We start from the raw sequence: 15,337 nt of genomic DNA, 5'->3' as shown, positions 1-15,337 counted from the left end.
CCCAGCTGACTTCCTGCCCTTTGGGCAGGGGGCTGGACTCGATGATCTCCCGAGGTCCCTTCCAGCCCTGATGTCTATGAATCTATGAAACTACCCTCCTGGTAAGAAAATTCATCCTAATTTCTAACCTAAATTTTCTTTGCTGCAACTTGAGACCATTGCTCCTTGTTTTGTCATCTGCCATCACAGAAAATAGTCTAGCTCCATCCTCTTTTGAACCCTCCTTCAGGTAGTTGAAGGCTGCTATTAAATCCCTTCTCAGTCTCCTCTTCTCTAGATCAAATGGGCATTTGTACACATGTTTGTGCTGCAGCACCAGGCCCTTTTAAAAGCACCTGGTGCTGTGGTGACTACTTTTGTATAAATGGCCAAATGCACATCAGTGCTGTGAAAATGGTGGTGGTGCGCTTTTGAACTACAACACATTGAAGGTGCTTTAGTTTAAAAGTGTGCTGCTTCCATTTTCTGCATGCTGACACACACTTTTTCTGCTTATACAGCTGTCAGCTCGCATGCTCAGCAGACTCGATTAATTGAGCCTGCTCCAACACATTGGATCTCTGGTACATCGCAGCACAAAAAGATATGTGTATAAATGCCCAATAAGCCCAGTTCCCTCAGTCTTTCCTCATAACTTATGTCCCCCAGGCCCCTCACCATTTTTGTTGCCCTGCACTGGACCCTCTCCAAATTGTCCACATCCTTTCTGTAGCGGGGGCCCCAAAACTGAAAACAGTACTACAGGTGTGGCCTCACCGGTGTTGAATAGAACGGAATAACCACTTCCCTAGACCTGCTGTCAACATCCTTGCTGACATAGCCCAGTATGCCGTTAGCCTTCTTTGCACCAAGGGCATGTTGCTGGCTCATATTCAGCTTATTTCCCATTGTAACCCCAGGTCCTTTTCTGCACAGCTGCTGCCCAGCCAGTCAGCCCCCAGCCTGTATTGGTGCATGGGATTGTTTCATCCTAAGTGCTGGACTTTGCACTTATCCTTGAACCTCATGAGATTTCTTTTGGCCCAATCCTCCAATTTCACTAGGTCACTCTGAATCCTAGTCCAGCTTATCTACTACTCACCCCTAGCTTAGTGTCATCTGCAAACTTGCAGAGAGTGCACTCTATACCATTTTTCAGGTCGTTGATGAAGACATTGAACAAAGCCGGGCCCAGGACTGACCCCTGGAGCACTCCTCTTAATGCTGGCTGCCAACTAGACATTGAGCCATTGAGTACTATTCTCTGAACCCTATGCGCCAGCCAGTTTTCTATCTACCTTACAATCCATTCATCTAACCCAGGCTTCCTTAGCTTGCTTGCAAGAATGTTGTGGGAGACTATATCAAAAGCCTTGATAAAATCAAGGTATATCACATCCACCAGTCTCCCCGCATCTGCAGAGCCAGTCACCTCATCATAGAAGGCAATCAGGTTGGTCAGGCATGACTTGCCCTTGGTGAATCCATGCTGCCTTTTCCCAATGATCTTATTCTTCTCCAAGTGCTTAGAAATGGATTCCTTGAGGACTGTAACAGGTGGGCATCCTGGGGCTGGTCAGTAGTTGGCCCACCCACCTGTCTCTGGGCTAACTGCCTGTCTTTCTGCCCTGCCACACCTTGATGATAATGATTATGAGATGTCAATCAGGCAGGAGGCTGCCCGTTTACTTGATGTGTAGGGCCTATCTACATGGCTCTGACCTCCCCTCTACCATGTCTCATGCCTCACAGATGGCACCCAAGGCCTAAAACCCAGCCTTCTTAGGCAGCCAAGCTCTTCTGTACTTTACTACTTCAGGATATCGCCTCCCCAGGACCTTTGGCCACACTATCCCTGGCTTCACCCTCCAGGCCTGTTGGGATCCCATACCCTTGGCTCTGGGCATCCCTCGCTGTGGGCCCCTGGCTCTTTTGGCCATTCTAGTTCTGGCCCCAGAATTAACTAATTGAGGGTTCATACTGTCAGGATGACTAGCAGCTTGCCTTCTCTCCCTCACACTCCTCTGTCCCCTTGCTGGGCTCTCAGATACTTGAGATGCAGGCCACTGCCCTGCTCCCTCACTGGGGTTCTTAGGCACTTGAGCCTCAGACCTCTCAATACCCACTCAGCTCAGGGCTCCCTGCCCCTACCAACTCAGCTCAGGGTTCTCTCAACCCACAAGGCTGTGGGGGCTGGGGTTATAAGACATCCTTTACTCAACTTCACTTGGGAGGTGACTGGCCTGGCATTTCCTGGAACTACCCCAAGGGCAATCTCACCAGACCCAGCAGGGTGTAGCTTGCAGTTACGCCCAGGACCTGGAGCCTCCTCCTTTCCCAAAGCTCCTGCCCCTATACTTCCAAGATGTTGTGAGCAGCAGCTCCAGCCAGGTGGTGTTTTCTCCATGGCTGCAGCCACAAAAGTGCTGACTTTGCTGTTCAGGGCCCTGCTCCCAATCAGGTAATTAGGCCTGACTGGGGGGCATAGCCAGCTGCAGGCAGCTTTGCTACTGCCTACACCCCTAGCAGTAACAGAACATACCTTGTGCTCTGTTATAAGGACCTGCTTCATGATTTTTTCAGAGACTGAGGTGAGGCTGACTTCCATAGTTCCCTGGATCTTCCTTTTTCTGTTTCTGTTTCTGTTTCTGTTTCTGTTGTGGGGGGTGGGGGTGGGTGTTCTGTTTTTTAGCCCAAGAGGCTAGTGGTTAGGGTAAGTGTCCAGGAAGCAGGAGAGGCAGGTTTTTGGCCTCTCCTATCCTGAGAGATGTGCACCCAAATCTCCCACTTCCTAGCAAACTGCCTTAGCTATCAGGGCAGGGTCTAGGCATGAGCAAGAACACTCTTCATCCCTCTTGTTGATGCTAGTCTACTGGTCAGTCAAGAGGGGAGGATGCGAAGGCCTAAAAAAGAGCAAGCAAGAAGGAACCTAACTGTGGTTCACTGTCCTGGAAGGGAAAGTGCCAGGTTCTAGCCACAAGATTGCTCAACTGAGTTATATATGGTCAAAATATTTGGATATAGTCAAAGGTTTGAGACATTTGTCAATATAACTTCAGATTTGACTTCCTTTTCCCATAGTATTTTGTATAAGGAATATTGTATCTGCTTGTATGTTTAAATAGAAAATCAATTTTATCAAATAAGTGGTAGAATTTTTGGCCATTTATAAATTCTAAAATATTATTGTAGTTATGTGTGTTAGCTAGTGAGTTTCTCAAAATCCTATTCTAGTTAGGAATATGATGGATCTGAGAGTTAAGGCTGATACATCAATCTCAATTTAATGTTATAGGTTACAAGCATGGGCAGTTCTAGGATTTTGAAAAGATGGGGATGTGCTTACGGTGTAGCACATCATCATATAGAACACAACACACATTTTTCTCCAGTTAAAGAGAAATTAGATGGCTTACTGACTGACTTACTGATATCCTAGGGAACTAATGCTATGTTATTCAGTTTAAGATCAGAGCAAAAACAAATAGAACTTGTGGAATATGCATTGATTTTTAAAATTATATATAAAATTTGAAAAACACAACAAACTGAGCAAAAAAATAAGTCAAAATAATCAAAAGTTATTGCATCATTAGTCCTGTAATTAGTATAGCTAAGTGTATGCCTTTTACTCAGGTTTACAAAACAAAGTTTAGCCTCTTGTGTGCCTTGACAGCTTCTTGAATACTTCACAGTGAGTCATTTCTACACCTGAGTTAAGTTTTTTACCTAGAGTTAAAAACAATCTGCAGTGCTGTGAAATAGAAGAGAGCCATTACCAGGAATAGCTAACAAAATGCAAAATTGCTTAAGAAAGTATAGTTTGAATAATGGAACATCAACAGGACAGTGGGTTGTGGAATGGAGAGAGATTAGCTTGAGTCAGGAAGATGACAGTGAGTCTGCCTGAGCAGAAATGCTGCTGCCCTTCCCAGCAGTTGGTTTTAAAGTTTGGGTACAGCAGGAATCAAAGGAGGGTACAACTGTGCCACTGCACCCCCTGGATTCCCCCCTGGTTAGTATATGTGTGCTGTCTGTGAGCAGGTGTGTTTCCCTTTTAACTAAAACAACACTAATGGGACATTATAAGTAACAAAATAATTTTCCTCTCAATTCTATCTTTAGAAAGATTTTGTTTGGAAATAATGGTTACCAAGTGACATGTCCTGAGCTATAACTTTCTTTATTTGATGCCCAATGGCTTTAAAAGTATTTGTGGAATTTTAACTACTTTTCAGAACATCAAACCCATTCATTTCCATGTTGATGCTTACAATCAAAAGACCCACTCGATACAATCTTCTGGAAAGTAAGAGTTAAGCCCAAATGATCACTGCAAGTAGCAATCAATAAAAGGGCAAGCCAGTGTACTTCTGAACAGATGGGATTGCATTTGGAATATAACTTGACAACAATTCTTGGGACTTTAATAATGATTTCCATACTCATCCAATATTTTTAGTGTCTCCTCCCTGAACCTCAACATATTGCCTCATACAATACAAAAAATTCATTTGTGGTTTAGTCACATGCCCAGGCTTGGCTTCATTTATTTTCTTTGGAGATGCTATTATTAATTGGACAAGAAGAACCTAAGGAGATTTACAGATGGTATAAGAAATGAAAGCAGCTACAACCATCAGCACTTGCTCTGAATTCTATAATTACTCACCCTCTGGGACCAAATAATTGTGACGTCTGGCTGTGCTGCATTCTCCCTGCAATATTGTACGGACAATATTGTTGATAATGTCACACCACTATGACAGAATAGGGGAGAAATTAATTTTTAGGTGTATTTCTTTTTGGTGTGATTCTCTTAATACTTCAATATATCACTGTAGGGGACTGAGACAACCTACAGTGCAGGTTTTAGCAAGGGAATAAACCTTATACAAAGTATCCACAACAATTTACTTTTTAATTTACTGAATTCAGTGACTCAGTTTGATGTTCAAAGTCACACGAGACAGAGTGCATCTTGTGTCATTCTCATTTTGATAAGAAACCATCTGGCATTTTGAAAAATGACCTACTCTGTAATCACCATCAGAATATATAAGAGCTCCATGCTACTGAATTGTTTTCCTATTCCTATTCAAACTGGACTTGTGTTCATAAGCTATTAAGTGAGCTGTGGATTTCAGTAGATAAAGTCAGGCTGAGTTTCTTTATTGAACTTGTCTCTGTTCTTGCTGAGAGAAGTACTAACAGGATATCCAGGTGTTCAAAACAGGCGTGAATTCTCTGGGGGCGGAAAACGAACAAAATGGTTGTCATCATGTTATCTCTACCAGGAACTGTTTCAAGCCATTTGATTTTTCTCAGAAGTAGTTACTATATTTAAAGTTGTTATACCTTTGGAAGTAGCATATTGCAACAAGATACAGTTACAATGTCTGTGAGCCAGAGAAAGATATGGCTAAAGGGTGACTGAATGAACAAGCAGAAGAACAGTAACTTTTGATGGTTCATATCTGCTATAATACAGTTGTACCCTGATCTAAAAGCTATTGGAATCCATAGAAGTATTTTCATTAATTTGAATATACTTCTAATCAGACCTCTGTTTCATTAATGACTGAAATTTTTTATACTGGAAATTATTTATATTACTATCAGGGGTCAAGCTGAGAGCCAGTGAAGTACTCGGTTAGTTGAACTTGCAGAGTACTGTAGCGATAAAAAGCAGCAGAATGAATAGTTAAGGTATTAGTATTGGTGACATGTAGGGGGTGTATGAAGGTACACGTACATCCCCTGAGTGTGGTGGTACACCCCCTATGAAAAGCCACCCCCCCACCCCTGGTGGCATCTGCGGGTGGTCAGTGCTTGCCGCTGGCTGCCACCGCCACTGCTTGCGGTGTCTGTGGGTGGTCGCTGACCCCTCATCAGCACTCCCTCCCCCGCCACCACCGTGCTGCCATGCCCCCCTAGCTGCTGGTGGGACACATCATTCATGGGTATTATAGTCCCTGTGGGGAAGTTGCTTAGGCTGTGTCTATACTGTTTCTTAGGACTGATCTTAAAGCCACTCTTAAGCCCACAGTTATTCACCATCTACACTGGAAAACCTACACTGCCTCACTGGCCACATCTTGGCAAGTGTGACTGAGTGGTATGTGACACTGCATACCCGTCCGTGGTACCACATACCACTCATTCAGCTGCTCTCCGCACTGCAAGGTAGCAGTGTGGAGGGAGAGGGGGATTTGACCCCAAGAGATCCCAGGGTCAAAAAAACCAACAGAAAACAAAAGCGGGGAGATGCAAGCAGGAGCAGTGCATGCCACTCAAAAACGGAGCCTGGCCAACCAGAGCCATGCTCCAGCTGCCAGCCAGGCTCCGAGCAGTAGGATCACCATGGATGCAGCTCTCTGAAGCCCCCAGAGCCTCAGGTAAGGCTGTTCGGGGCCAGCACAGTTGCTGGACCCAGCCTCCCCTACTCTACCTGGGGTAACTGGCCATGCACCAGAGGGCATGTGGCACAGGTGTTCCCCAGGGACAGGCTTCTTGTCCCTAGGGAAACAAATAGACACTCAGTCCGGGCTGACCCTAGAAGGTTGGCTGAACTCAGGCTCCAGAACCAAGCCTTCCTTTTAGCTCTCCTTTCCCTGCTGTGTTTGGAAATACTATGGGTCACAAGCACAAAAATCCACCATCAGGAACCTCACATATTCGTGCTCCTGAATTCTTGCCCTTCTTCAACCTGGTTCCTCTTTCTGCTTCCTGTGATTAGAATCAAGCAGACTGATTCCTGAAAGGGATCTCTATAAGGAGCAAAAAGCATGTATGACCAGCTTTGAGACATGCTGTAAGGGATGATGTACAGATGGGGAAGGGTGGCTCATATAGTCTGGGCCAGTTTAAGGCAGCTGTCAGGGGTGATTGTAATATCAAAGCAGAATTATTCTTAGTAGCATGGCTGAATAAGTTTGGGGTGGGTGAATGAGAAGATGAAGCTGGAGTTCCTTCCAGCATTACTTTCTCTGTGCATATGGGTGGCAGCCCCATGTCTCAACTGGCAGAGACTTTTTTGCAATGCTCAGATAAAGGTCTTTGGGTAGAATCCCATATCTTTTATTAGACCAGCTCACATAGTTGGAAAAATTCTTCTTAATGAGCTTTTGAGCACAAACAGCCTCATTGGGCTAAGGAATGCTTAGGTCTTTTAGCTTTGCTAACAGAATCCCTTTGTTCTCAGGGCATTTAAATGGACATGTACATATCCTCCACTTGCTTTGGTATGGTAATACGTGAGAAAGAATCCACTTATCACACTAATCAAAATTTTGATACAGCCATTTTAAAACAGTAATCTTTACATTGACATTCTATTGTTGGCTCCTTTTCATTTAACTCCTTTTTTTACATACGGATTTTAATACTGTGGTAAGAAGAAATGGCCAAACTATTTCTCCTGAGTAATATAGCTAGTTTTATCACTTCAAAAAATTCCTTCATAAACATATTTTTTATTCAAGCAGCTCTATTGCTATAATTCCCTTTATTTTTTAAATAAGTCATATGAGAATTAAATTTAACATTATTTAAGTATTTTTTCTGATGAGCATTTTAAGCACCAGTACTCAAATAATGAAGCCTCTGCTTCATCAGCATCTGAACATAGAAATCAATTCTTACATCGGTATTTTGATGAATCCAGAAGAAATCATGCTGAATAGGCTGGTTAAGCATCACCTAGTATGACCAGAAGAACATTTAAACAATTTCCTTGATCTAAAAAAAGGATATGAAGTGTCTGTTTTAAATGGAAAACTCTTTCATGGTAACCATTTATGAACTTAGACATTTTTTTAATTTTTATTTTTATATAATGCTGTCATTTTCTTTCTAAAACATCTGGTTTAATTGTGTTATTGGAAAGAGAACAACATTATCCATTTATATGGAAATAAAGACAAATCTTTATAAATGGTGGAATTTTTTAAAGTACCAATGCCAGCTGAATGTCTATTACCTTTCAAGAGACTTTTTTGAAAATCTCATGCAAGATTTTGCTTTTCACCTGCTCTTAACCCAATTGTAGTTTCCTGCTTCCCTACCTCACCAAAACTGACTGCATGAAAAATACAAGATTCACAGACCTAAAGACTGAATATTTTTAGGAACACAGTGGGGCCAGTAGAAGCTGTTTTAATATGGAGTCTTTAGAAGGGTGAATTTCACATTTGCTGAAGTAAAAGAGCAAAATGGAGAATAGTCTATATTAACCCATTTGGTACTTGTCAGGTAAAAGGTGCCCACCCCTCACCAGCTCTGTAAAAGTGTTCCAAGAGTATTACTGACTGGCCTGGGTTTATGTATTTTCCTTTAAAATAATTAATGGCACTTTTGCATATGTGAAATATTGGTGTCACTCTGTGCATCACTTAATTTTACGTGAGCAATATAAAAATATATCTTGTGCCATTTTATTGGATGTATTCTTTTGGAGAACCTCACCATTGAGACTGGTCTGCATATTTTGGCAATATATTCATTCTTCAAGAGGCAGTCATGATTCTTTTCCCTTGCAAAGCTATTCACTACCTCTATAAGAAAATCTCTGGTAAATGATTTCCAGGGCTTTCCTTCTATGTCGGCAGTTTGCAAACAGCCTTTCAAAACTCAATTAAAATGTTCCATTTCCCCATTGGCTTGAAGATAATAATTGCAAGAATCTCTCCACTTAAAAGTTCTCTCCTCCAAAAATTCTTCAAATTCTGCAATGTAAATTGAAATCTATTGTCAAAAAATCTTTTCCCTCAGATTTCCTTCAAGACTGAATATTATTCACAAGAAAGTTATTACCATTTTGAAAGTAACCTGGGAATTAAAGGAGTACCACTAGCCACTTACTGATGTGATCAGGTCATAGTAATAGCATATTATCAGTTCACCAGTGTTATTTTAAAAGTTTCTATAATATCAACTCATGTAGAGTCAAGTAGGGGAACTTGGTATAGTGGTGCCACATGTGTTTGTGATACTTCTGACAGGATTTGAAATCTTCTGCTTCCAAAAGAAAATCTGGGTATTTTTTAAAAGATGATTTAAGCAAATTGCCTGTAGATGTGCACGGAGGCTGCTCTGAGAGCTGCTCTAATTAAAGCGCCCACAGTGTCTTGTGTATCAACATTCTTGTGCTTCAAAATGGTGGCGGAGGTGCTTTAATGAAAGATCATTCAATTCAGAGCTGCTCTAATTAAAATGCTTGTTAGATTGTTAGCAGCTCTTGGAACTGCTTTAATTAAAGCCTTCCCCCACCCCCACTTTGGAGCATGTGTAAAAATGCCCAGAGAGACTTCAGTTATTTTTCTGTAAGACACTGGCTATTATCATATATCAGATTTTGAGCCATGTCTGTAACTGATGCAAATAGTTTAGGTGTGTGCAGGAAGGGTTATGTGTTTGTTATGAGACACTTCAGTTTGGAGGACATATGTAGACATGCACTTATTACTAAAACAAAATCTGAGTTTCTAAAAGTTATAGATGATAATTTTATGATGATAAAATAATGGCACCCAACATCAGGTATATTAAATGGTATGCAGGCACGCATCTAAATGTGTGCCCAGGTTAGGAGCAAATTAAGCCATTTCCTTTTTTACTGACAGGCTTTCCTGCCTGTGCTGCATGCCAGCCTCTGGTTTCTTTACTATTCCTTCCATCCAGGAAGTGTACACACACCAACTGCAGGTGCTTCCTTAGTCTGATGAAGGATTTTTCAACTCAAAAGCTGTCATCCCAGAAAGCTAAGCTGAGCTCCCTGGAGCCTCACAACTCTACTGCAACCAGCAAGCCTCAGGCCTGTCAAAGATGTGATGGGTTTGGGCTTTCCCCAGCCAGGACTGCATGCGTGTGTGTGGTGGCTGGAGGTTATGGTACCTCCTACCTGCCTTTCACTAGGGAGATCGTCAGTTCTGGCATTTCCTGGGGCTGCTGCACCACTGGCAGTCCCACCAGGCCTCCCGACCTTGGCACACTGGAGTTTTAGTGGTCATGCCCAGGACCTGGGGCCTTCTCCTTCCTCTTAGCCCCAGCTCATACCTTCAAGTTCATCCTGGCATGGGAGCTCAACAGGGACATGTTCTTCCCCTGCTGGCTGGTGATGCAGTGACTGCTGCCTCCATCTCAGAGAGCAGGGCATTAACTGGTTTAAAAAAACCCAATGGAAATAGTTGCAGATGGAGTGAGGAGGGTGCCACTCACTCTATCTGCAGGTGGAGCTTGGGGAACCCAGCAGCAAGAAGTTCACCTTGAGGAACATCAGCTGCTCCACCAAACCAGGATCCAAGGAGGTGCAGTGGGGTGTCACAACATCCCCAGCAATGCTGAATACCCTCTCACTTGGAACACTGGTTGGTGGACAGGACATGTGTTCCCAGGCAACCGTGGCCAGATCCTGTCACATCTGGCTGCGGGTTGCCCAATAGAATAAGGGGTTGCAGTCCAGTGGCTCCATGTCCTTGGCAAGATAGGTAGCCACCAAAGCCTTGGTGCTACCTGCCTGAGGCTAAGGTCTGGTGTGTCTGGACCCCAACATTGAAGCTATGCCCTTGGCTCATGTTGGCAGCAGCTGGTGTGGAGGAGACTGGCTGGTGCTGGTGCTTGGATTGCTGGCACAAGAAAGTCGATCTTCCTCTTCCATGTTCCCTCATCTCTGCCCTTCTGCCTCCCTGACTGTTGACCAGCACCTCTGTCCAGTGATTGAGGGTTTTGGTGCTGCCAGTGCACATGCTGCCCTTCACTTTTGGGTTGTACATGCCCACCAGCATATGGACCGTACTGGACCATAATGGATCTAGCCATTTCCTGATGCCCTCCTTCAGCCACCTCACCAGTGCCTGCACGTCTGGTGACAGTGGCTTGCCCCAGCCAGGAACATTCATCACCTGGAACTTCTTCATTTGGTTCTCAAGTTCTCTCACTATGGGGATCACCCAGATAAGGAGGGCATCGACAGCACTGAGGGTCTCAGGGGCCTTGAGGAAGGACTTGGGGACCACAAAGATCTGGAAGATGGTATCCCACACTGCTTTGCTAATCTGATCCCAATCTCCCCAAGCAATGAGATGGTCTTCTGTTTCTCCCCATCCATGAGATGGCCTTCTCTTGCTCCACTAGCCTTTCCAGCATCAGATATCCTCTGAGATGCCTTCTAGATAAGGAGACCTGGCTCTAGGGGAACTTTGAGCGGTATGGAGGACAAACTCAGATACTCCCTTGATCCCCAGAATTTCTTTTGCTAGGCCACTCAAGTCTTTTGTTGGGAGGTCTTTTGCTTGGGTCTTTTTTTGGGAGGCTCCAGATCCAGCTCCTCCTCTGGCACTGGGAGGCTCACACTGGGAGATGAAATTGGGGTGGAGGAGACTGTCATTCTGCTCCTGGTGGCTATTTCTGGTGTTAGGGGAGGTGGTGCCAGTGCAGGGACAGGTACTGCTCCAACCTCCTTGCTCCCACTGGCAGCAGAAGACTCATGGCTTCCAGAAAAGGACATGCGTCTATGTTTGAGGGGGGAGGGGGAAGGGGAACTTGCAGCTCTAGCTCTCGTCCTACCCACTCTAGCCCTTCTCCCTCCCCTGCCAGAAGACCTGGCACCTGCCTTTCCAGCATGCTTTATATTAATCTTTCCTGTGCTGGAAATGATGTCTGTGTGTGTGTGTGCAGCTGTAATATCTTTTTTTCTTCTTCTCTGATGTATGACTGTGTCTGACTTTTTCTTTTGTGTTGTGTTTAGTCTCTATGTGTGTGTAACTATATAATATATCTTCTTCTCTGTGTATGTCTGTGACTGTGTGTAATGTATATGCTTTATTGCACAGTGATGGATCAGACTGCCAGGGAAAACACAGCTTTCTTTTTAAAAAAAGTGTGTGTGTGGGGGGGGAACTCCCAAGAACAAATAAGAGGTTTTTGGGGGAAGAATAAGTTGAAGGAAATGGATTGGATAGGGATAAGTAGAGGGATTCTAGTTAGTAAGCTGTATCCAATCCTTTTCAAGAACAGGAATTAGCAGGAGACTGACTAGGTAGGAAGCCAAGCCAGTCCAGTACCTTTCAGACACTGTTGCTTAGGCAGAAACAGTTCACAAAAGGCAAAAAAGCCTGCAGACAGAAGCTTATATGCTGTTTCTATGTCCCTCCCCCAGAGCACTCTGATTAGAAGGGGACTCAGGGAAAGATCACAGTCACTGACCAGCTAGAGATGTCAGTTTCCAACTCCCTCCCCCTATTTCTTCTCAGTTTCTGCTCCCCTGAAAGACTGTCTTCCATATCTTTGAATCTCTGAATCTTTTTCAAATTGATTTGGAGACTTCAAATCAATTTGGATGGTTTTTTCCCCCTCCCAATTCAATTTGGATTTGGTGATACAGCCTCTGAATTGAGCTGAATCTTCTCTGAATTGGATCAGCAACTGAAGCTTTACACACTCCTGTACCTGTATCTGTTGGTACTAGCAAACTTCACTTTACATTAATCTACTGCGCAGTAATTGCTGCTCACATGTAGACCGTGATGCTTTACTGCTCAGTAGGCTAGTCCAATGTGCAGTGGGTACATCTACACAAGATGCTTTACTGTGCCATAGTGTAGTTTACTACACAGCAAGCATGTGCATCTACACATAGACAGAGTTACTGTGCAATAAAAAAACTGCTATTTACAAGTAAATGTACTACCTGCAAATGCAAGTAGAAATTTACTCACAAGTATTTACTGCAGAGTAATGCTCATGTAGATGCTACCTTGGAGCAGATCTGCTTCCGGTCAGCCCTGTCACTGGGGGGCAAGCATGAGCTCAGCCCCAGGGCCAGGATCCTCTCCTGCCCCAGGGCTGGGCCACTTCTGTGGCAGCCCCAGTCACAGGCCCTTTAAAAGCCTGCAGGCATTTTGAGCCCTCAGGCACAACACCTGGGAGCCTGGGGGAAGACTCTTGGCCTCTGCTGCCCCTGCACAGGCTGTGGGCTACCTATGCCAACCTGTCTACACCCTGGCACCACAGGCCTGGCAGCGGAGAAGTAGCCATGCAAAGGCCCAGAGATCTGAAGTGAGAGCCCTGATGACCTTGTCACCAACATAATTTTCCTTCACCCAGGGCTCCCACTGATTGCAGAATGAAACTGGTGACCTCATGGCACTGTGGGGTAAGGCAGAGTTGCAACAGCAGTTCATTCAGGGAAGGTGCTCCAAGGCCCACGTGTATGAGGAGCTGTCAGGTCAGATGCAGGAGTGTGAGCATTCATAAAAGTCAAGTCCTTGTAGGTGGGGGAGGCAGGCTGCCCTCGGCTAGCACCAAGTAGCCCACTGGCCCCAGGGGAACAAGTGGGGACAGGGGCTTGGGATGTGGCCACCGGGGACTGGGCCTGCATGGCTGACTTATCATGGTCCCTGGGCACCCATGCATGCCTGACCCATGATTTGAAGCCAGACACTGTGTAGCACCTGGTACAGAGCATCTAATCTCAGAAATATTGCAAACTCTCACAGATAGTTTCTCATGGCTTTGCAGGTCCTGCAGCTGCATCCAGGTGAGAGGCTGCTGTTGGCAGCTGGGATGCAGCTTTAGGGGCACATCCAGGACCCTGGGGATGCACCAGCTCCACAGAAGGAGGACCCAGGATTGGACCCTCCTCCTGGGCCAGGTGGTGATGGTGCAGAGGACTGGAAGGAAGATGCGTGGATGTGATGGGTGGAGGACATTGCCCATGAGGAGGCAGGATCAGGTAGACCAGGAAGTGGGACCAGACAGACAAGGAGTTCAAGGTGCATCTCCTGGCCCTGGAGTAGGAGCACATGGAGGCCCTGTGGGAGCAGGGTACAGTTGTGGCCTGGGTAGTGTAGGCCACAGAGGAGGACCACTAGGTGCTGGACACCAACCTGGCCCTGGTGGTCATCTTCATGCCACCTCCTGCCCTGCCCCTGCCCCTGCCCCTGCCCCTGCCCCTGTCTGCCTCCACCCAGCTGCCAGCAGCAGGCCCCCTCATGGGTCCGGATGGAGGTCCAATACTTCCTCCACCAGTTAGGAGCCCCTGCCCCAGCCTGGTCACCTGTTACCCAGCCCCACCCCCACCTGGGCCGAACCCCACCACTCACCCCAGCTCCAAGTGAGTACAAAGCAGCAGCCACCTGCAGTAGGTCCAGGACCAGACACCAGCCCTGTTGGCCCTGACCACTGGCTGCCAGAGGGGGAGCTGCCTGCACTGGGGTACTAGCAGCTGCAGTTGCCCCTGGATGAGTCCCCTGACCACCAGACTTGCTGGAGCATGTGCACCCATGGGAGAATGGCCAGAGGCTGTGGCACTGGCTGCCTGTCCCCAGGGGCTGCTCTCTAGGTGCCCCCACCCCATAGCTGCCCACGCCAGGGGGGCATACAGATGCACCATATTGTAAATAGCTTGCATGGGGGAGAGAATGTTTTATTGTTGGTGGGTGGGTGGATGGTGGAGGGGATCTGATGTTGGGGAGGGAGGGTGGGTCTGGCTGTTGTGAGGGGAAAAAGTGTTTTTCTGAGAACTGTCCACAGTGAGTATGGTACTGGGGGTAGGAGGTGGTCTATGGGTGGCTGTCCAGGTGGACTGAAGTGGGGAGTGTAGGAGGAGGTGGTTAACCAGCACATCTTACACCTAGTGCCCTGGCCCCTTCTGGCAGGTGTGCAGTTCAGCCAGGGCCTTGGTGGGGGGCAAGCAGCTCACCCCTGTCACTGCTGCAACAGCTTTCACTCCCACTGCCGTGTGTCATCTGCTGGCTGCACTTCCTCTACCCAGGCCTTGTGAAAGAGCTCTTCCCAGGCCTCACAGATGATATGCAGTATCCAGGCTGTGATGATGACCCTGGGGGATGTTGTCTTTGGCAAACTCAAGGTGTGCAGTGAGGATGTGCTAGCATCCCTTGAGGCATCTGAAGGCACAGTCAACCAGGATATGGGTCAGACCCAGGCACTGGTTGAATTGGTCCTGAAATGGGTGCAGCTGGCTGGTGTAGGGCCTCATGAGCCAGTGAAGAAGTGGGTAGGCCCTGATGGGTCTCTGATGTGGAGGAGCAGGACCACCACGGCACCCAGCTGCAAGTCTGGTACCCCCAGCACAAAGTGCCTACTCTGTACTAGGGCTGCCAGGATGAAGTTCCTGAGGATTATTGTGGGCATTTCCTGCCCAGCTGGCACTCACATTGGTGAAGGTTTGTGGTGGTTGATGATAGCCTGAAGCACAACAGTTTGAAAGCCCCTCCAGCTGTAGTAGGGGTGGTCACTGTGGGGCAATCAGGTGATGGGGATGTGGGTCATGTTCCTAAGGTACTGGGGGAATCCCAGGGCATGGAACCCCATCACCACCAACAGGGGGTCATGTGTA

This window comes from Crocodylus porosus, unplaced genomic scaffold (genome assembly GCF_001723895.1).
Source record: "Crocodylus porosus isolate Cpor-Errol unplaced genomic scaffold, CroPor_comp1, whole genome shotgun sequence".
Taxonomy (NCBI): domain Eukaryota; kingdom Metazoa; phylum Chordata; order Crocodylia; family Crocodylidae; genus Crocodylus; species Crocodylus porosus.
Note: the sequence above shows the minus strand (reverse complement) of the source record.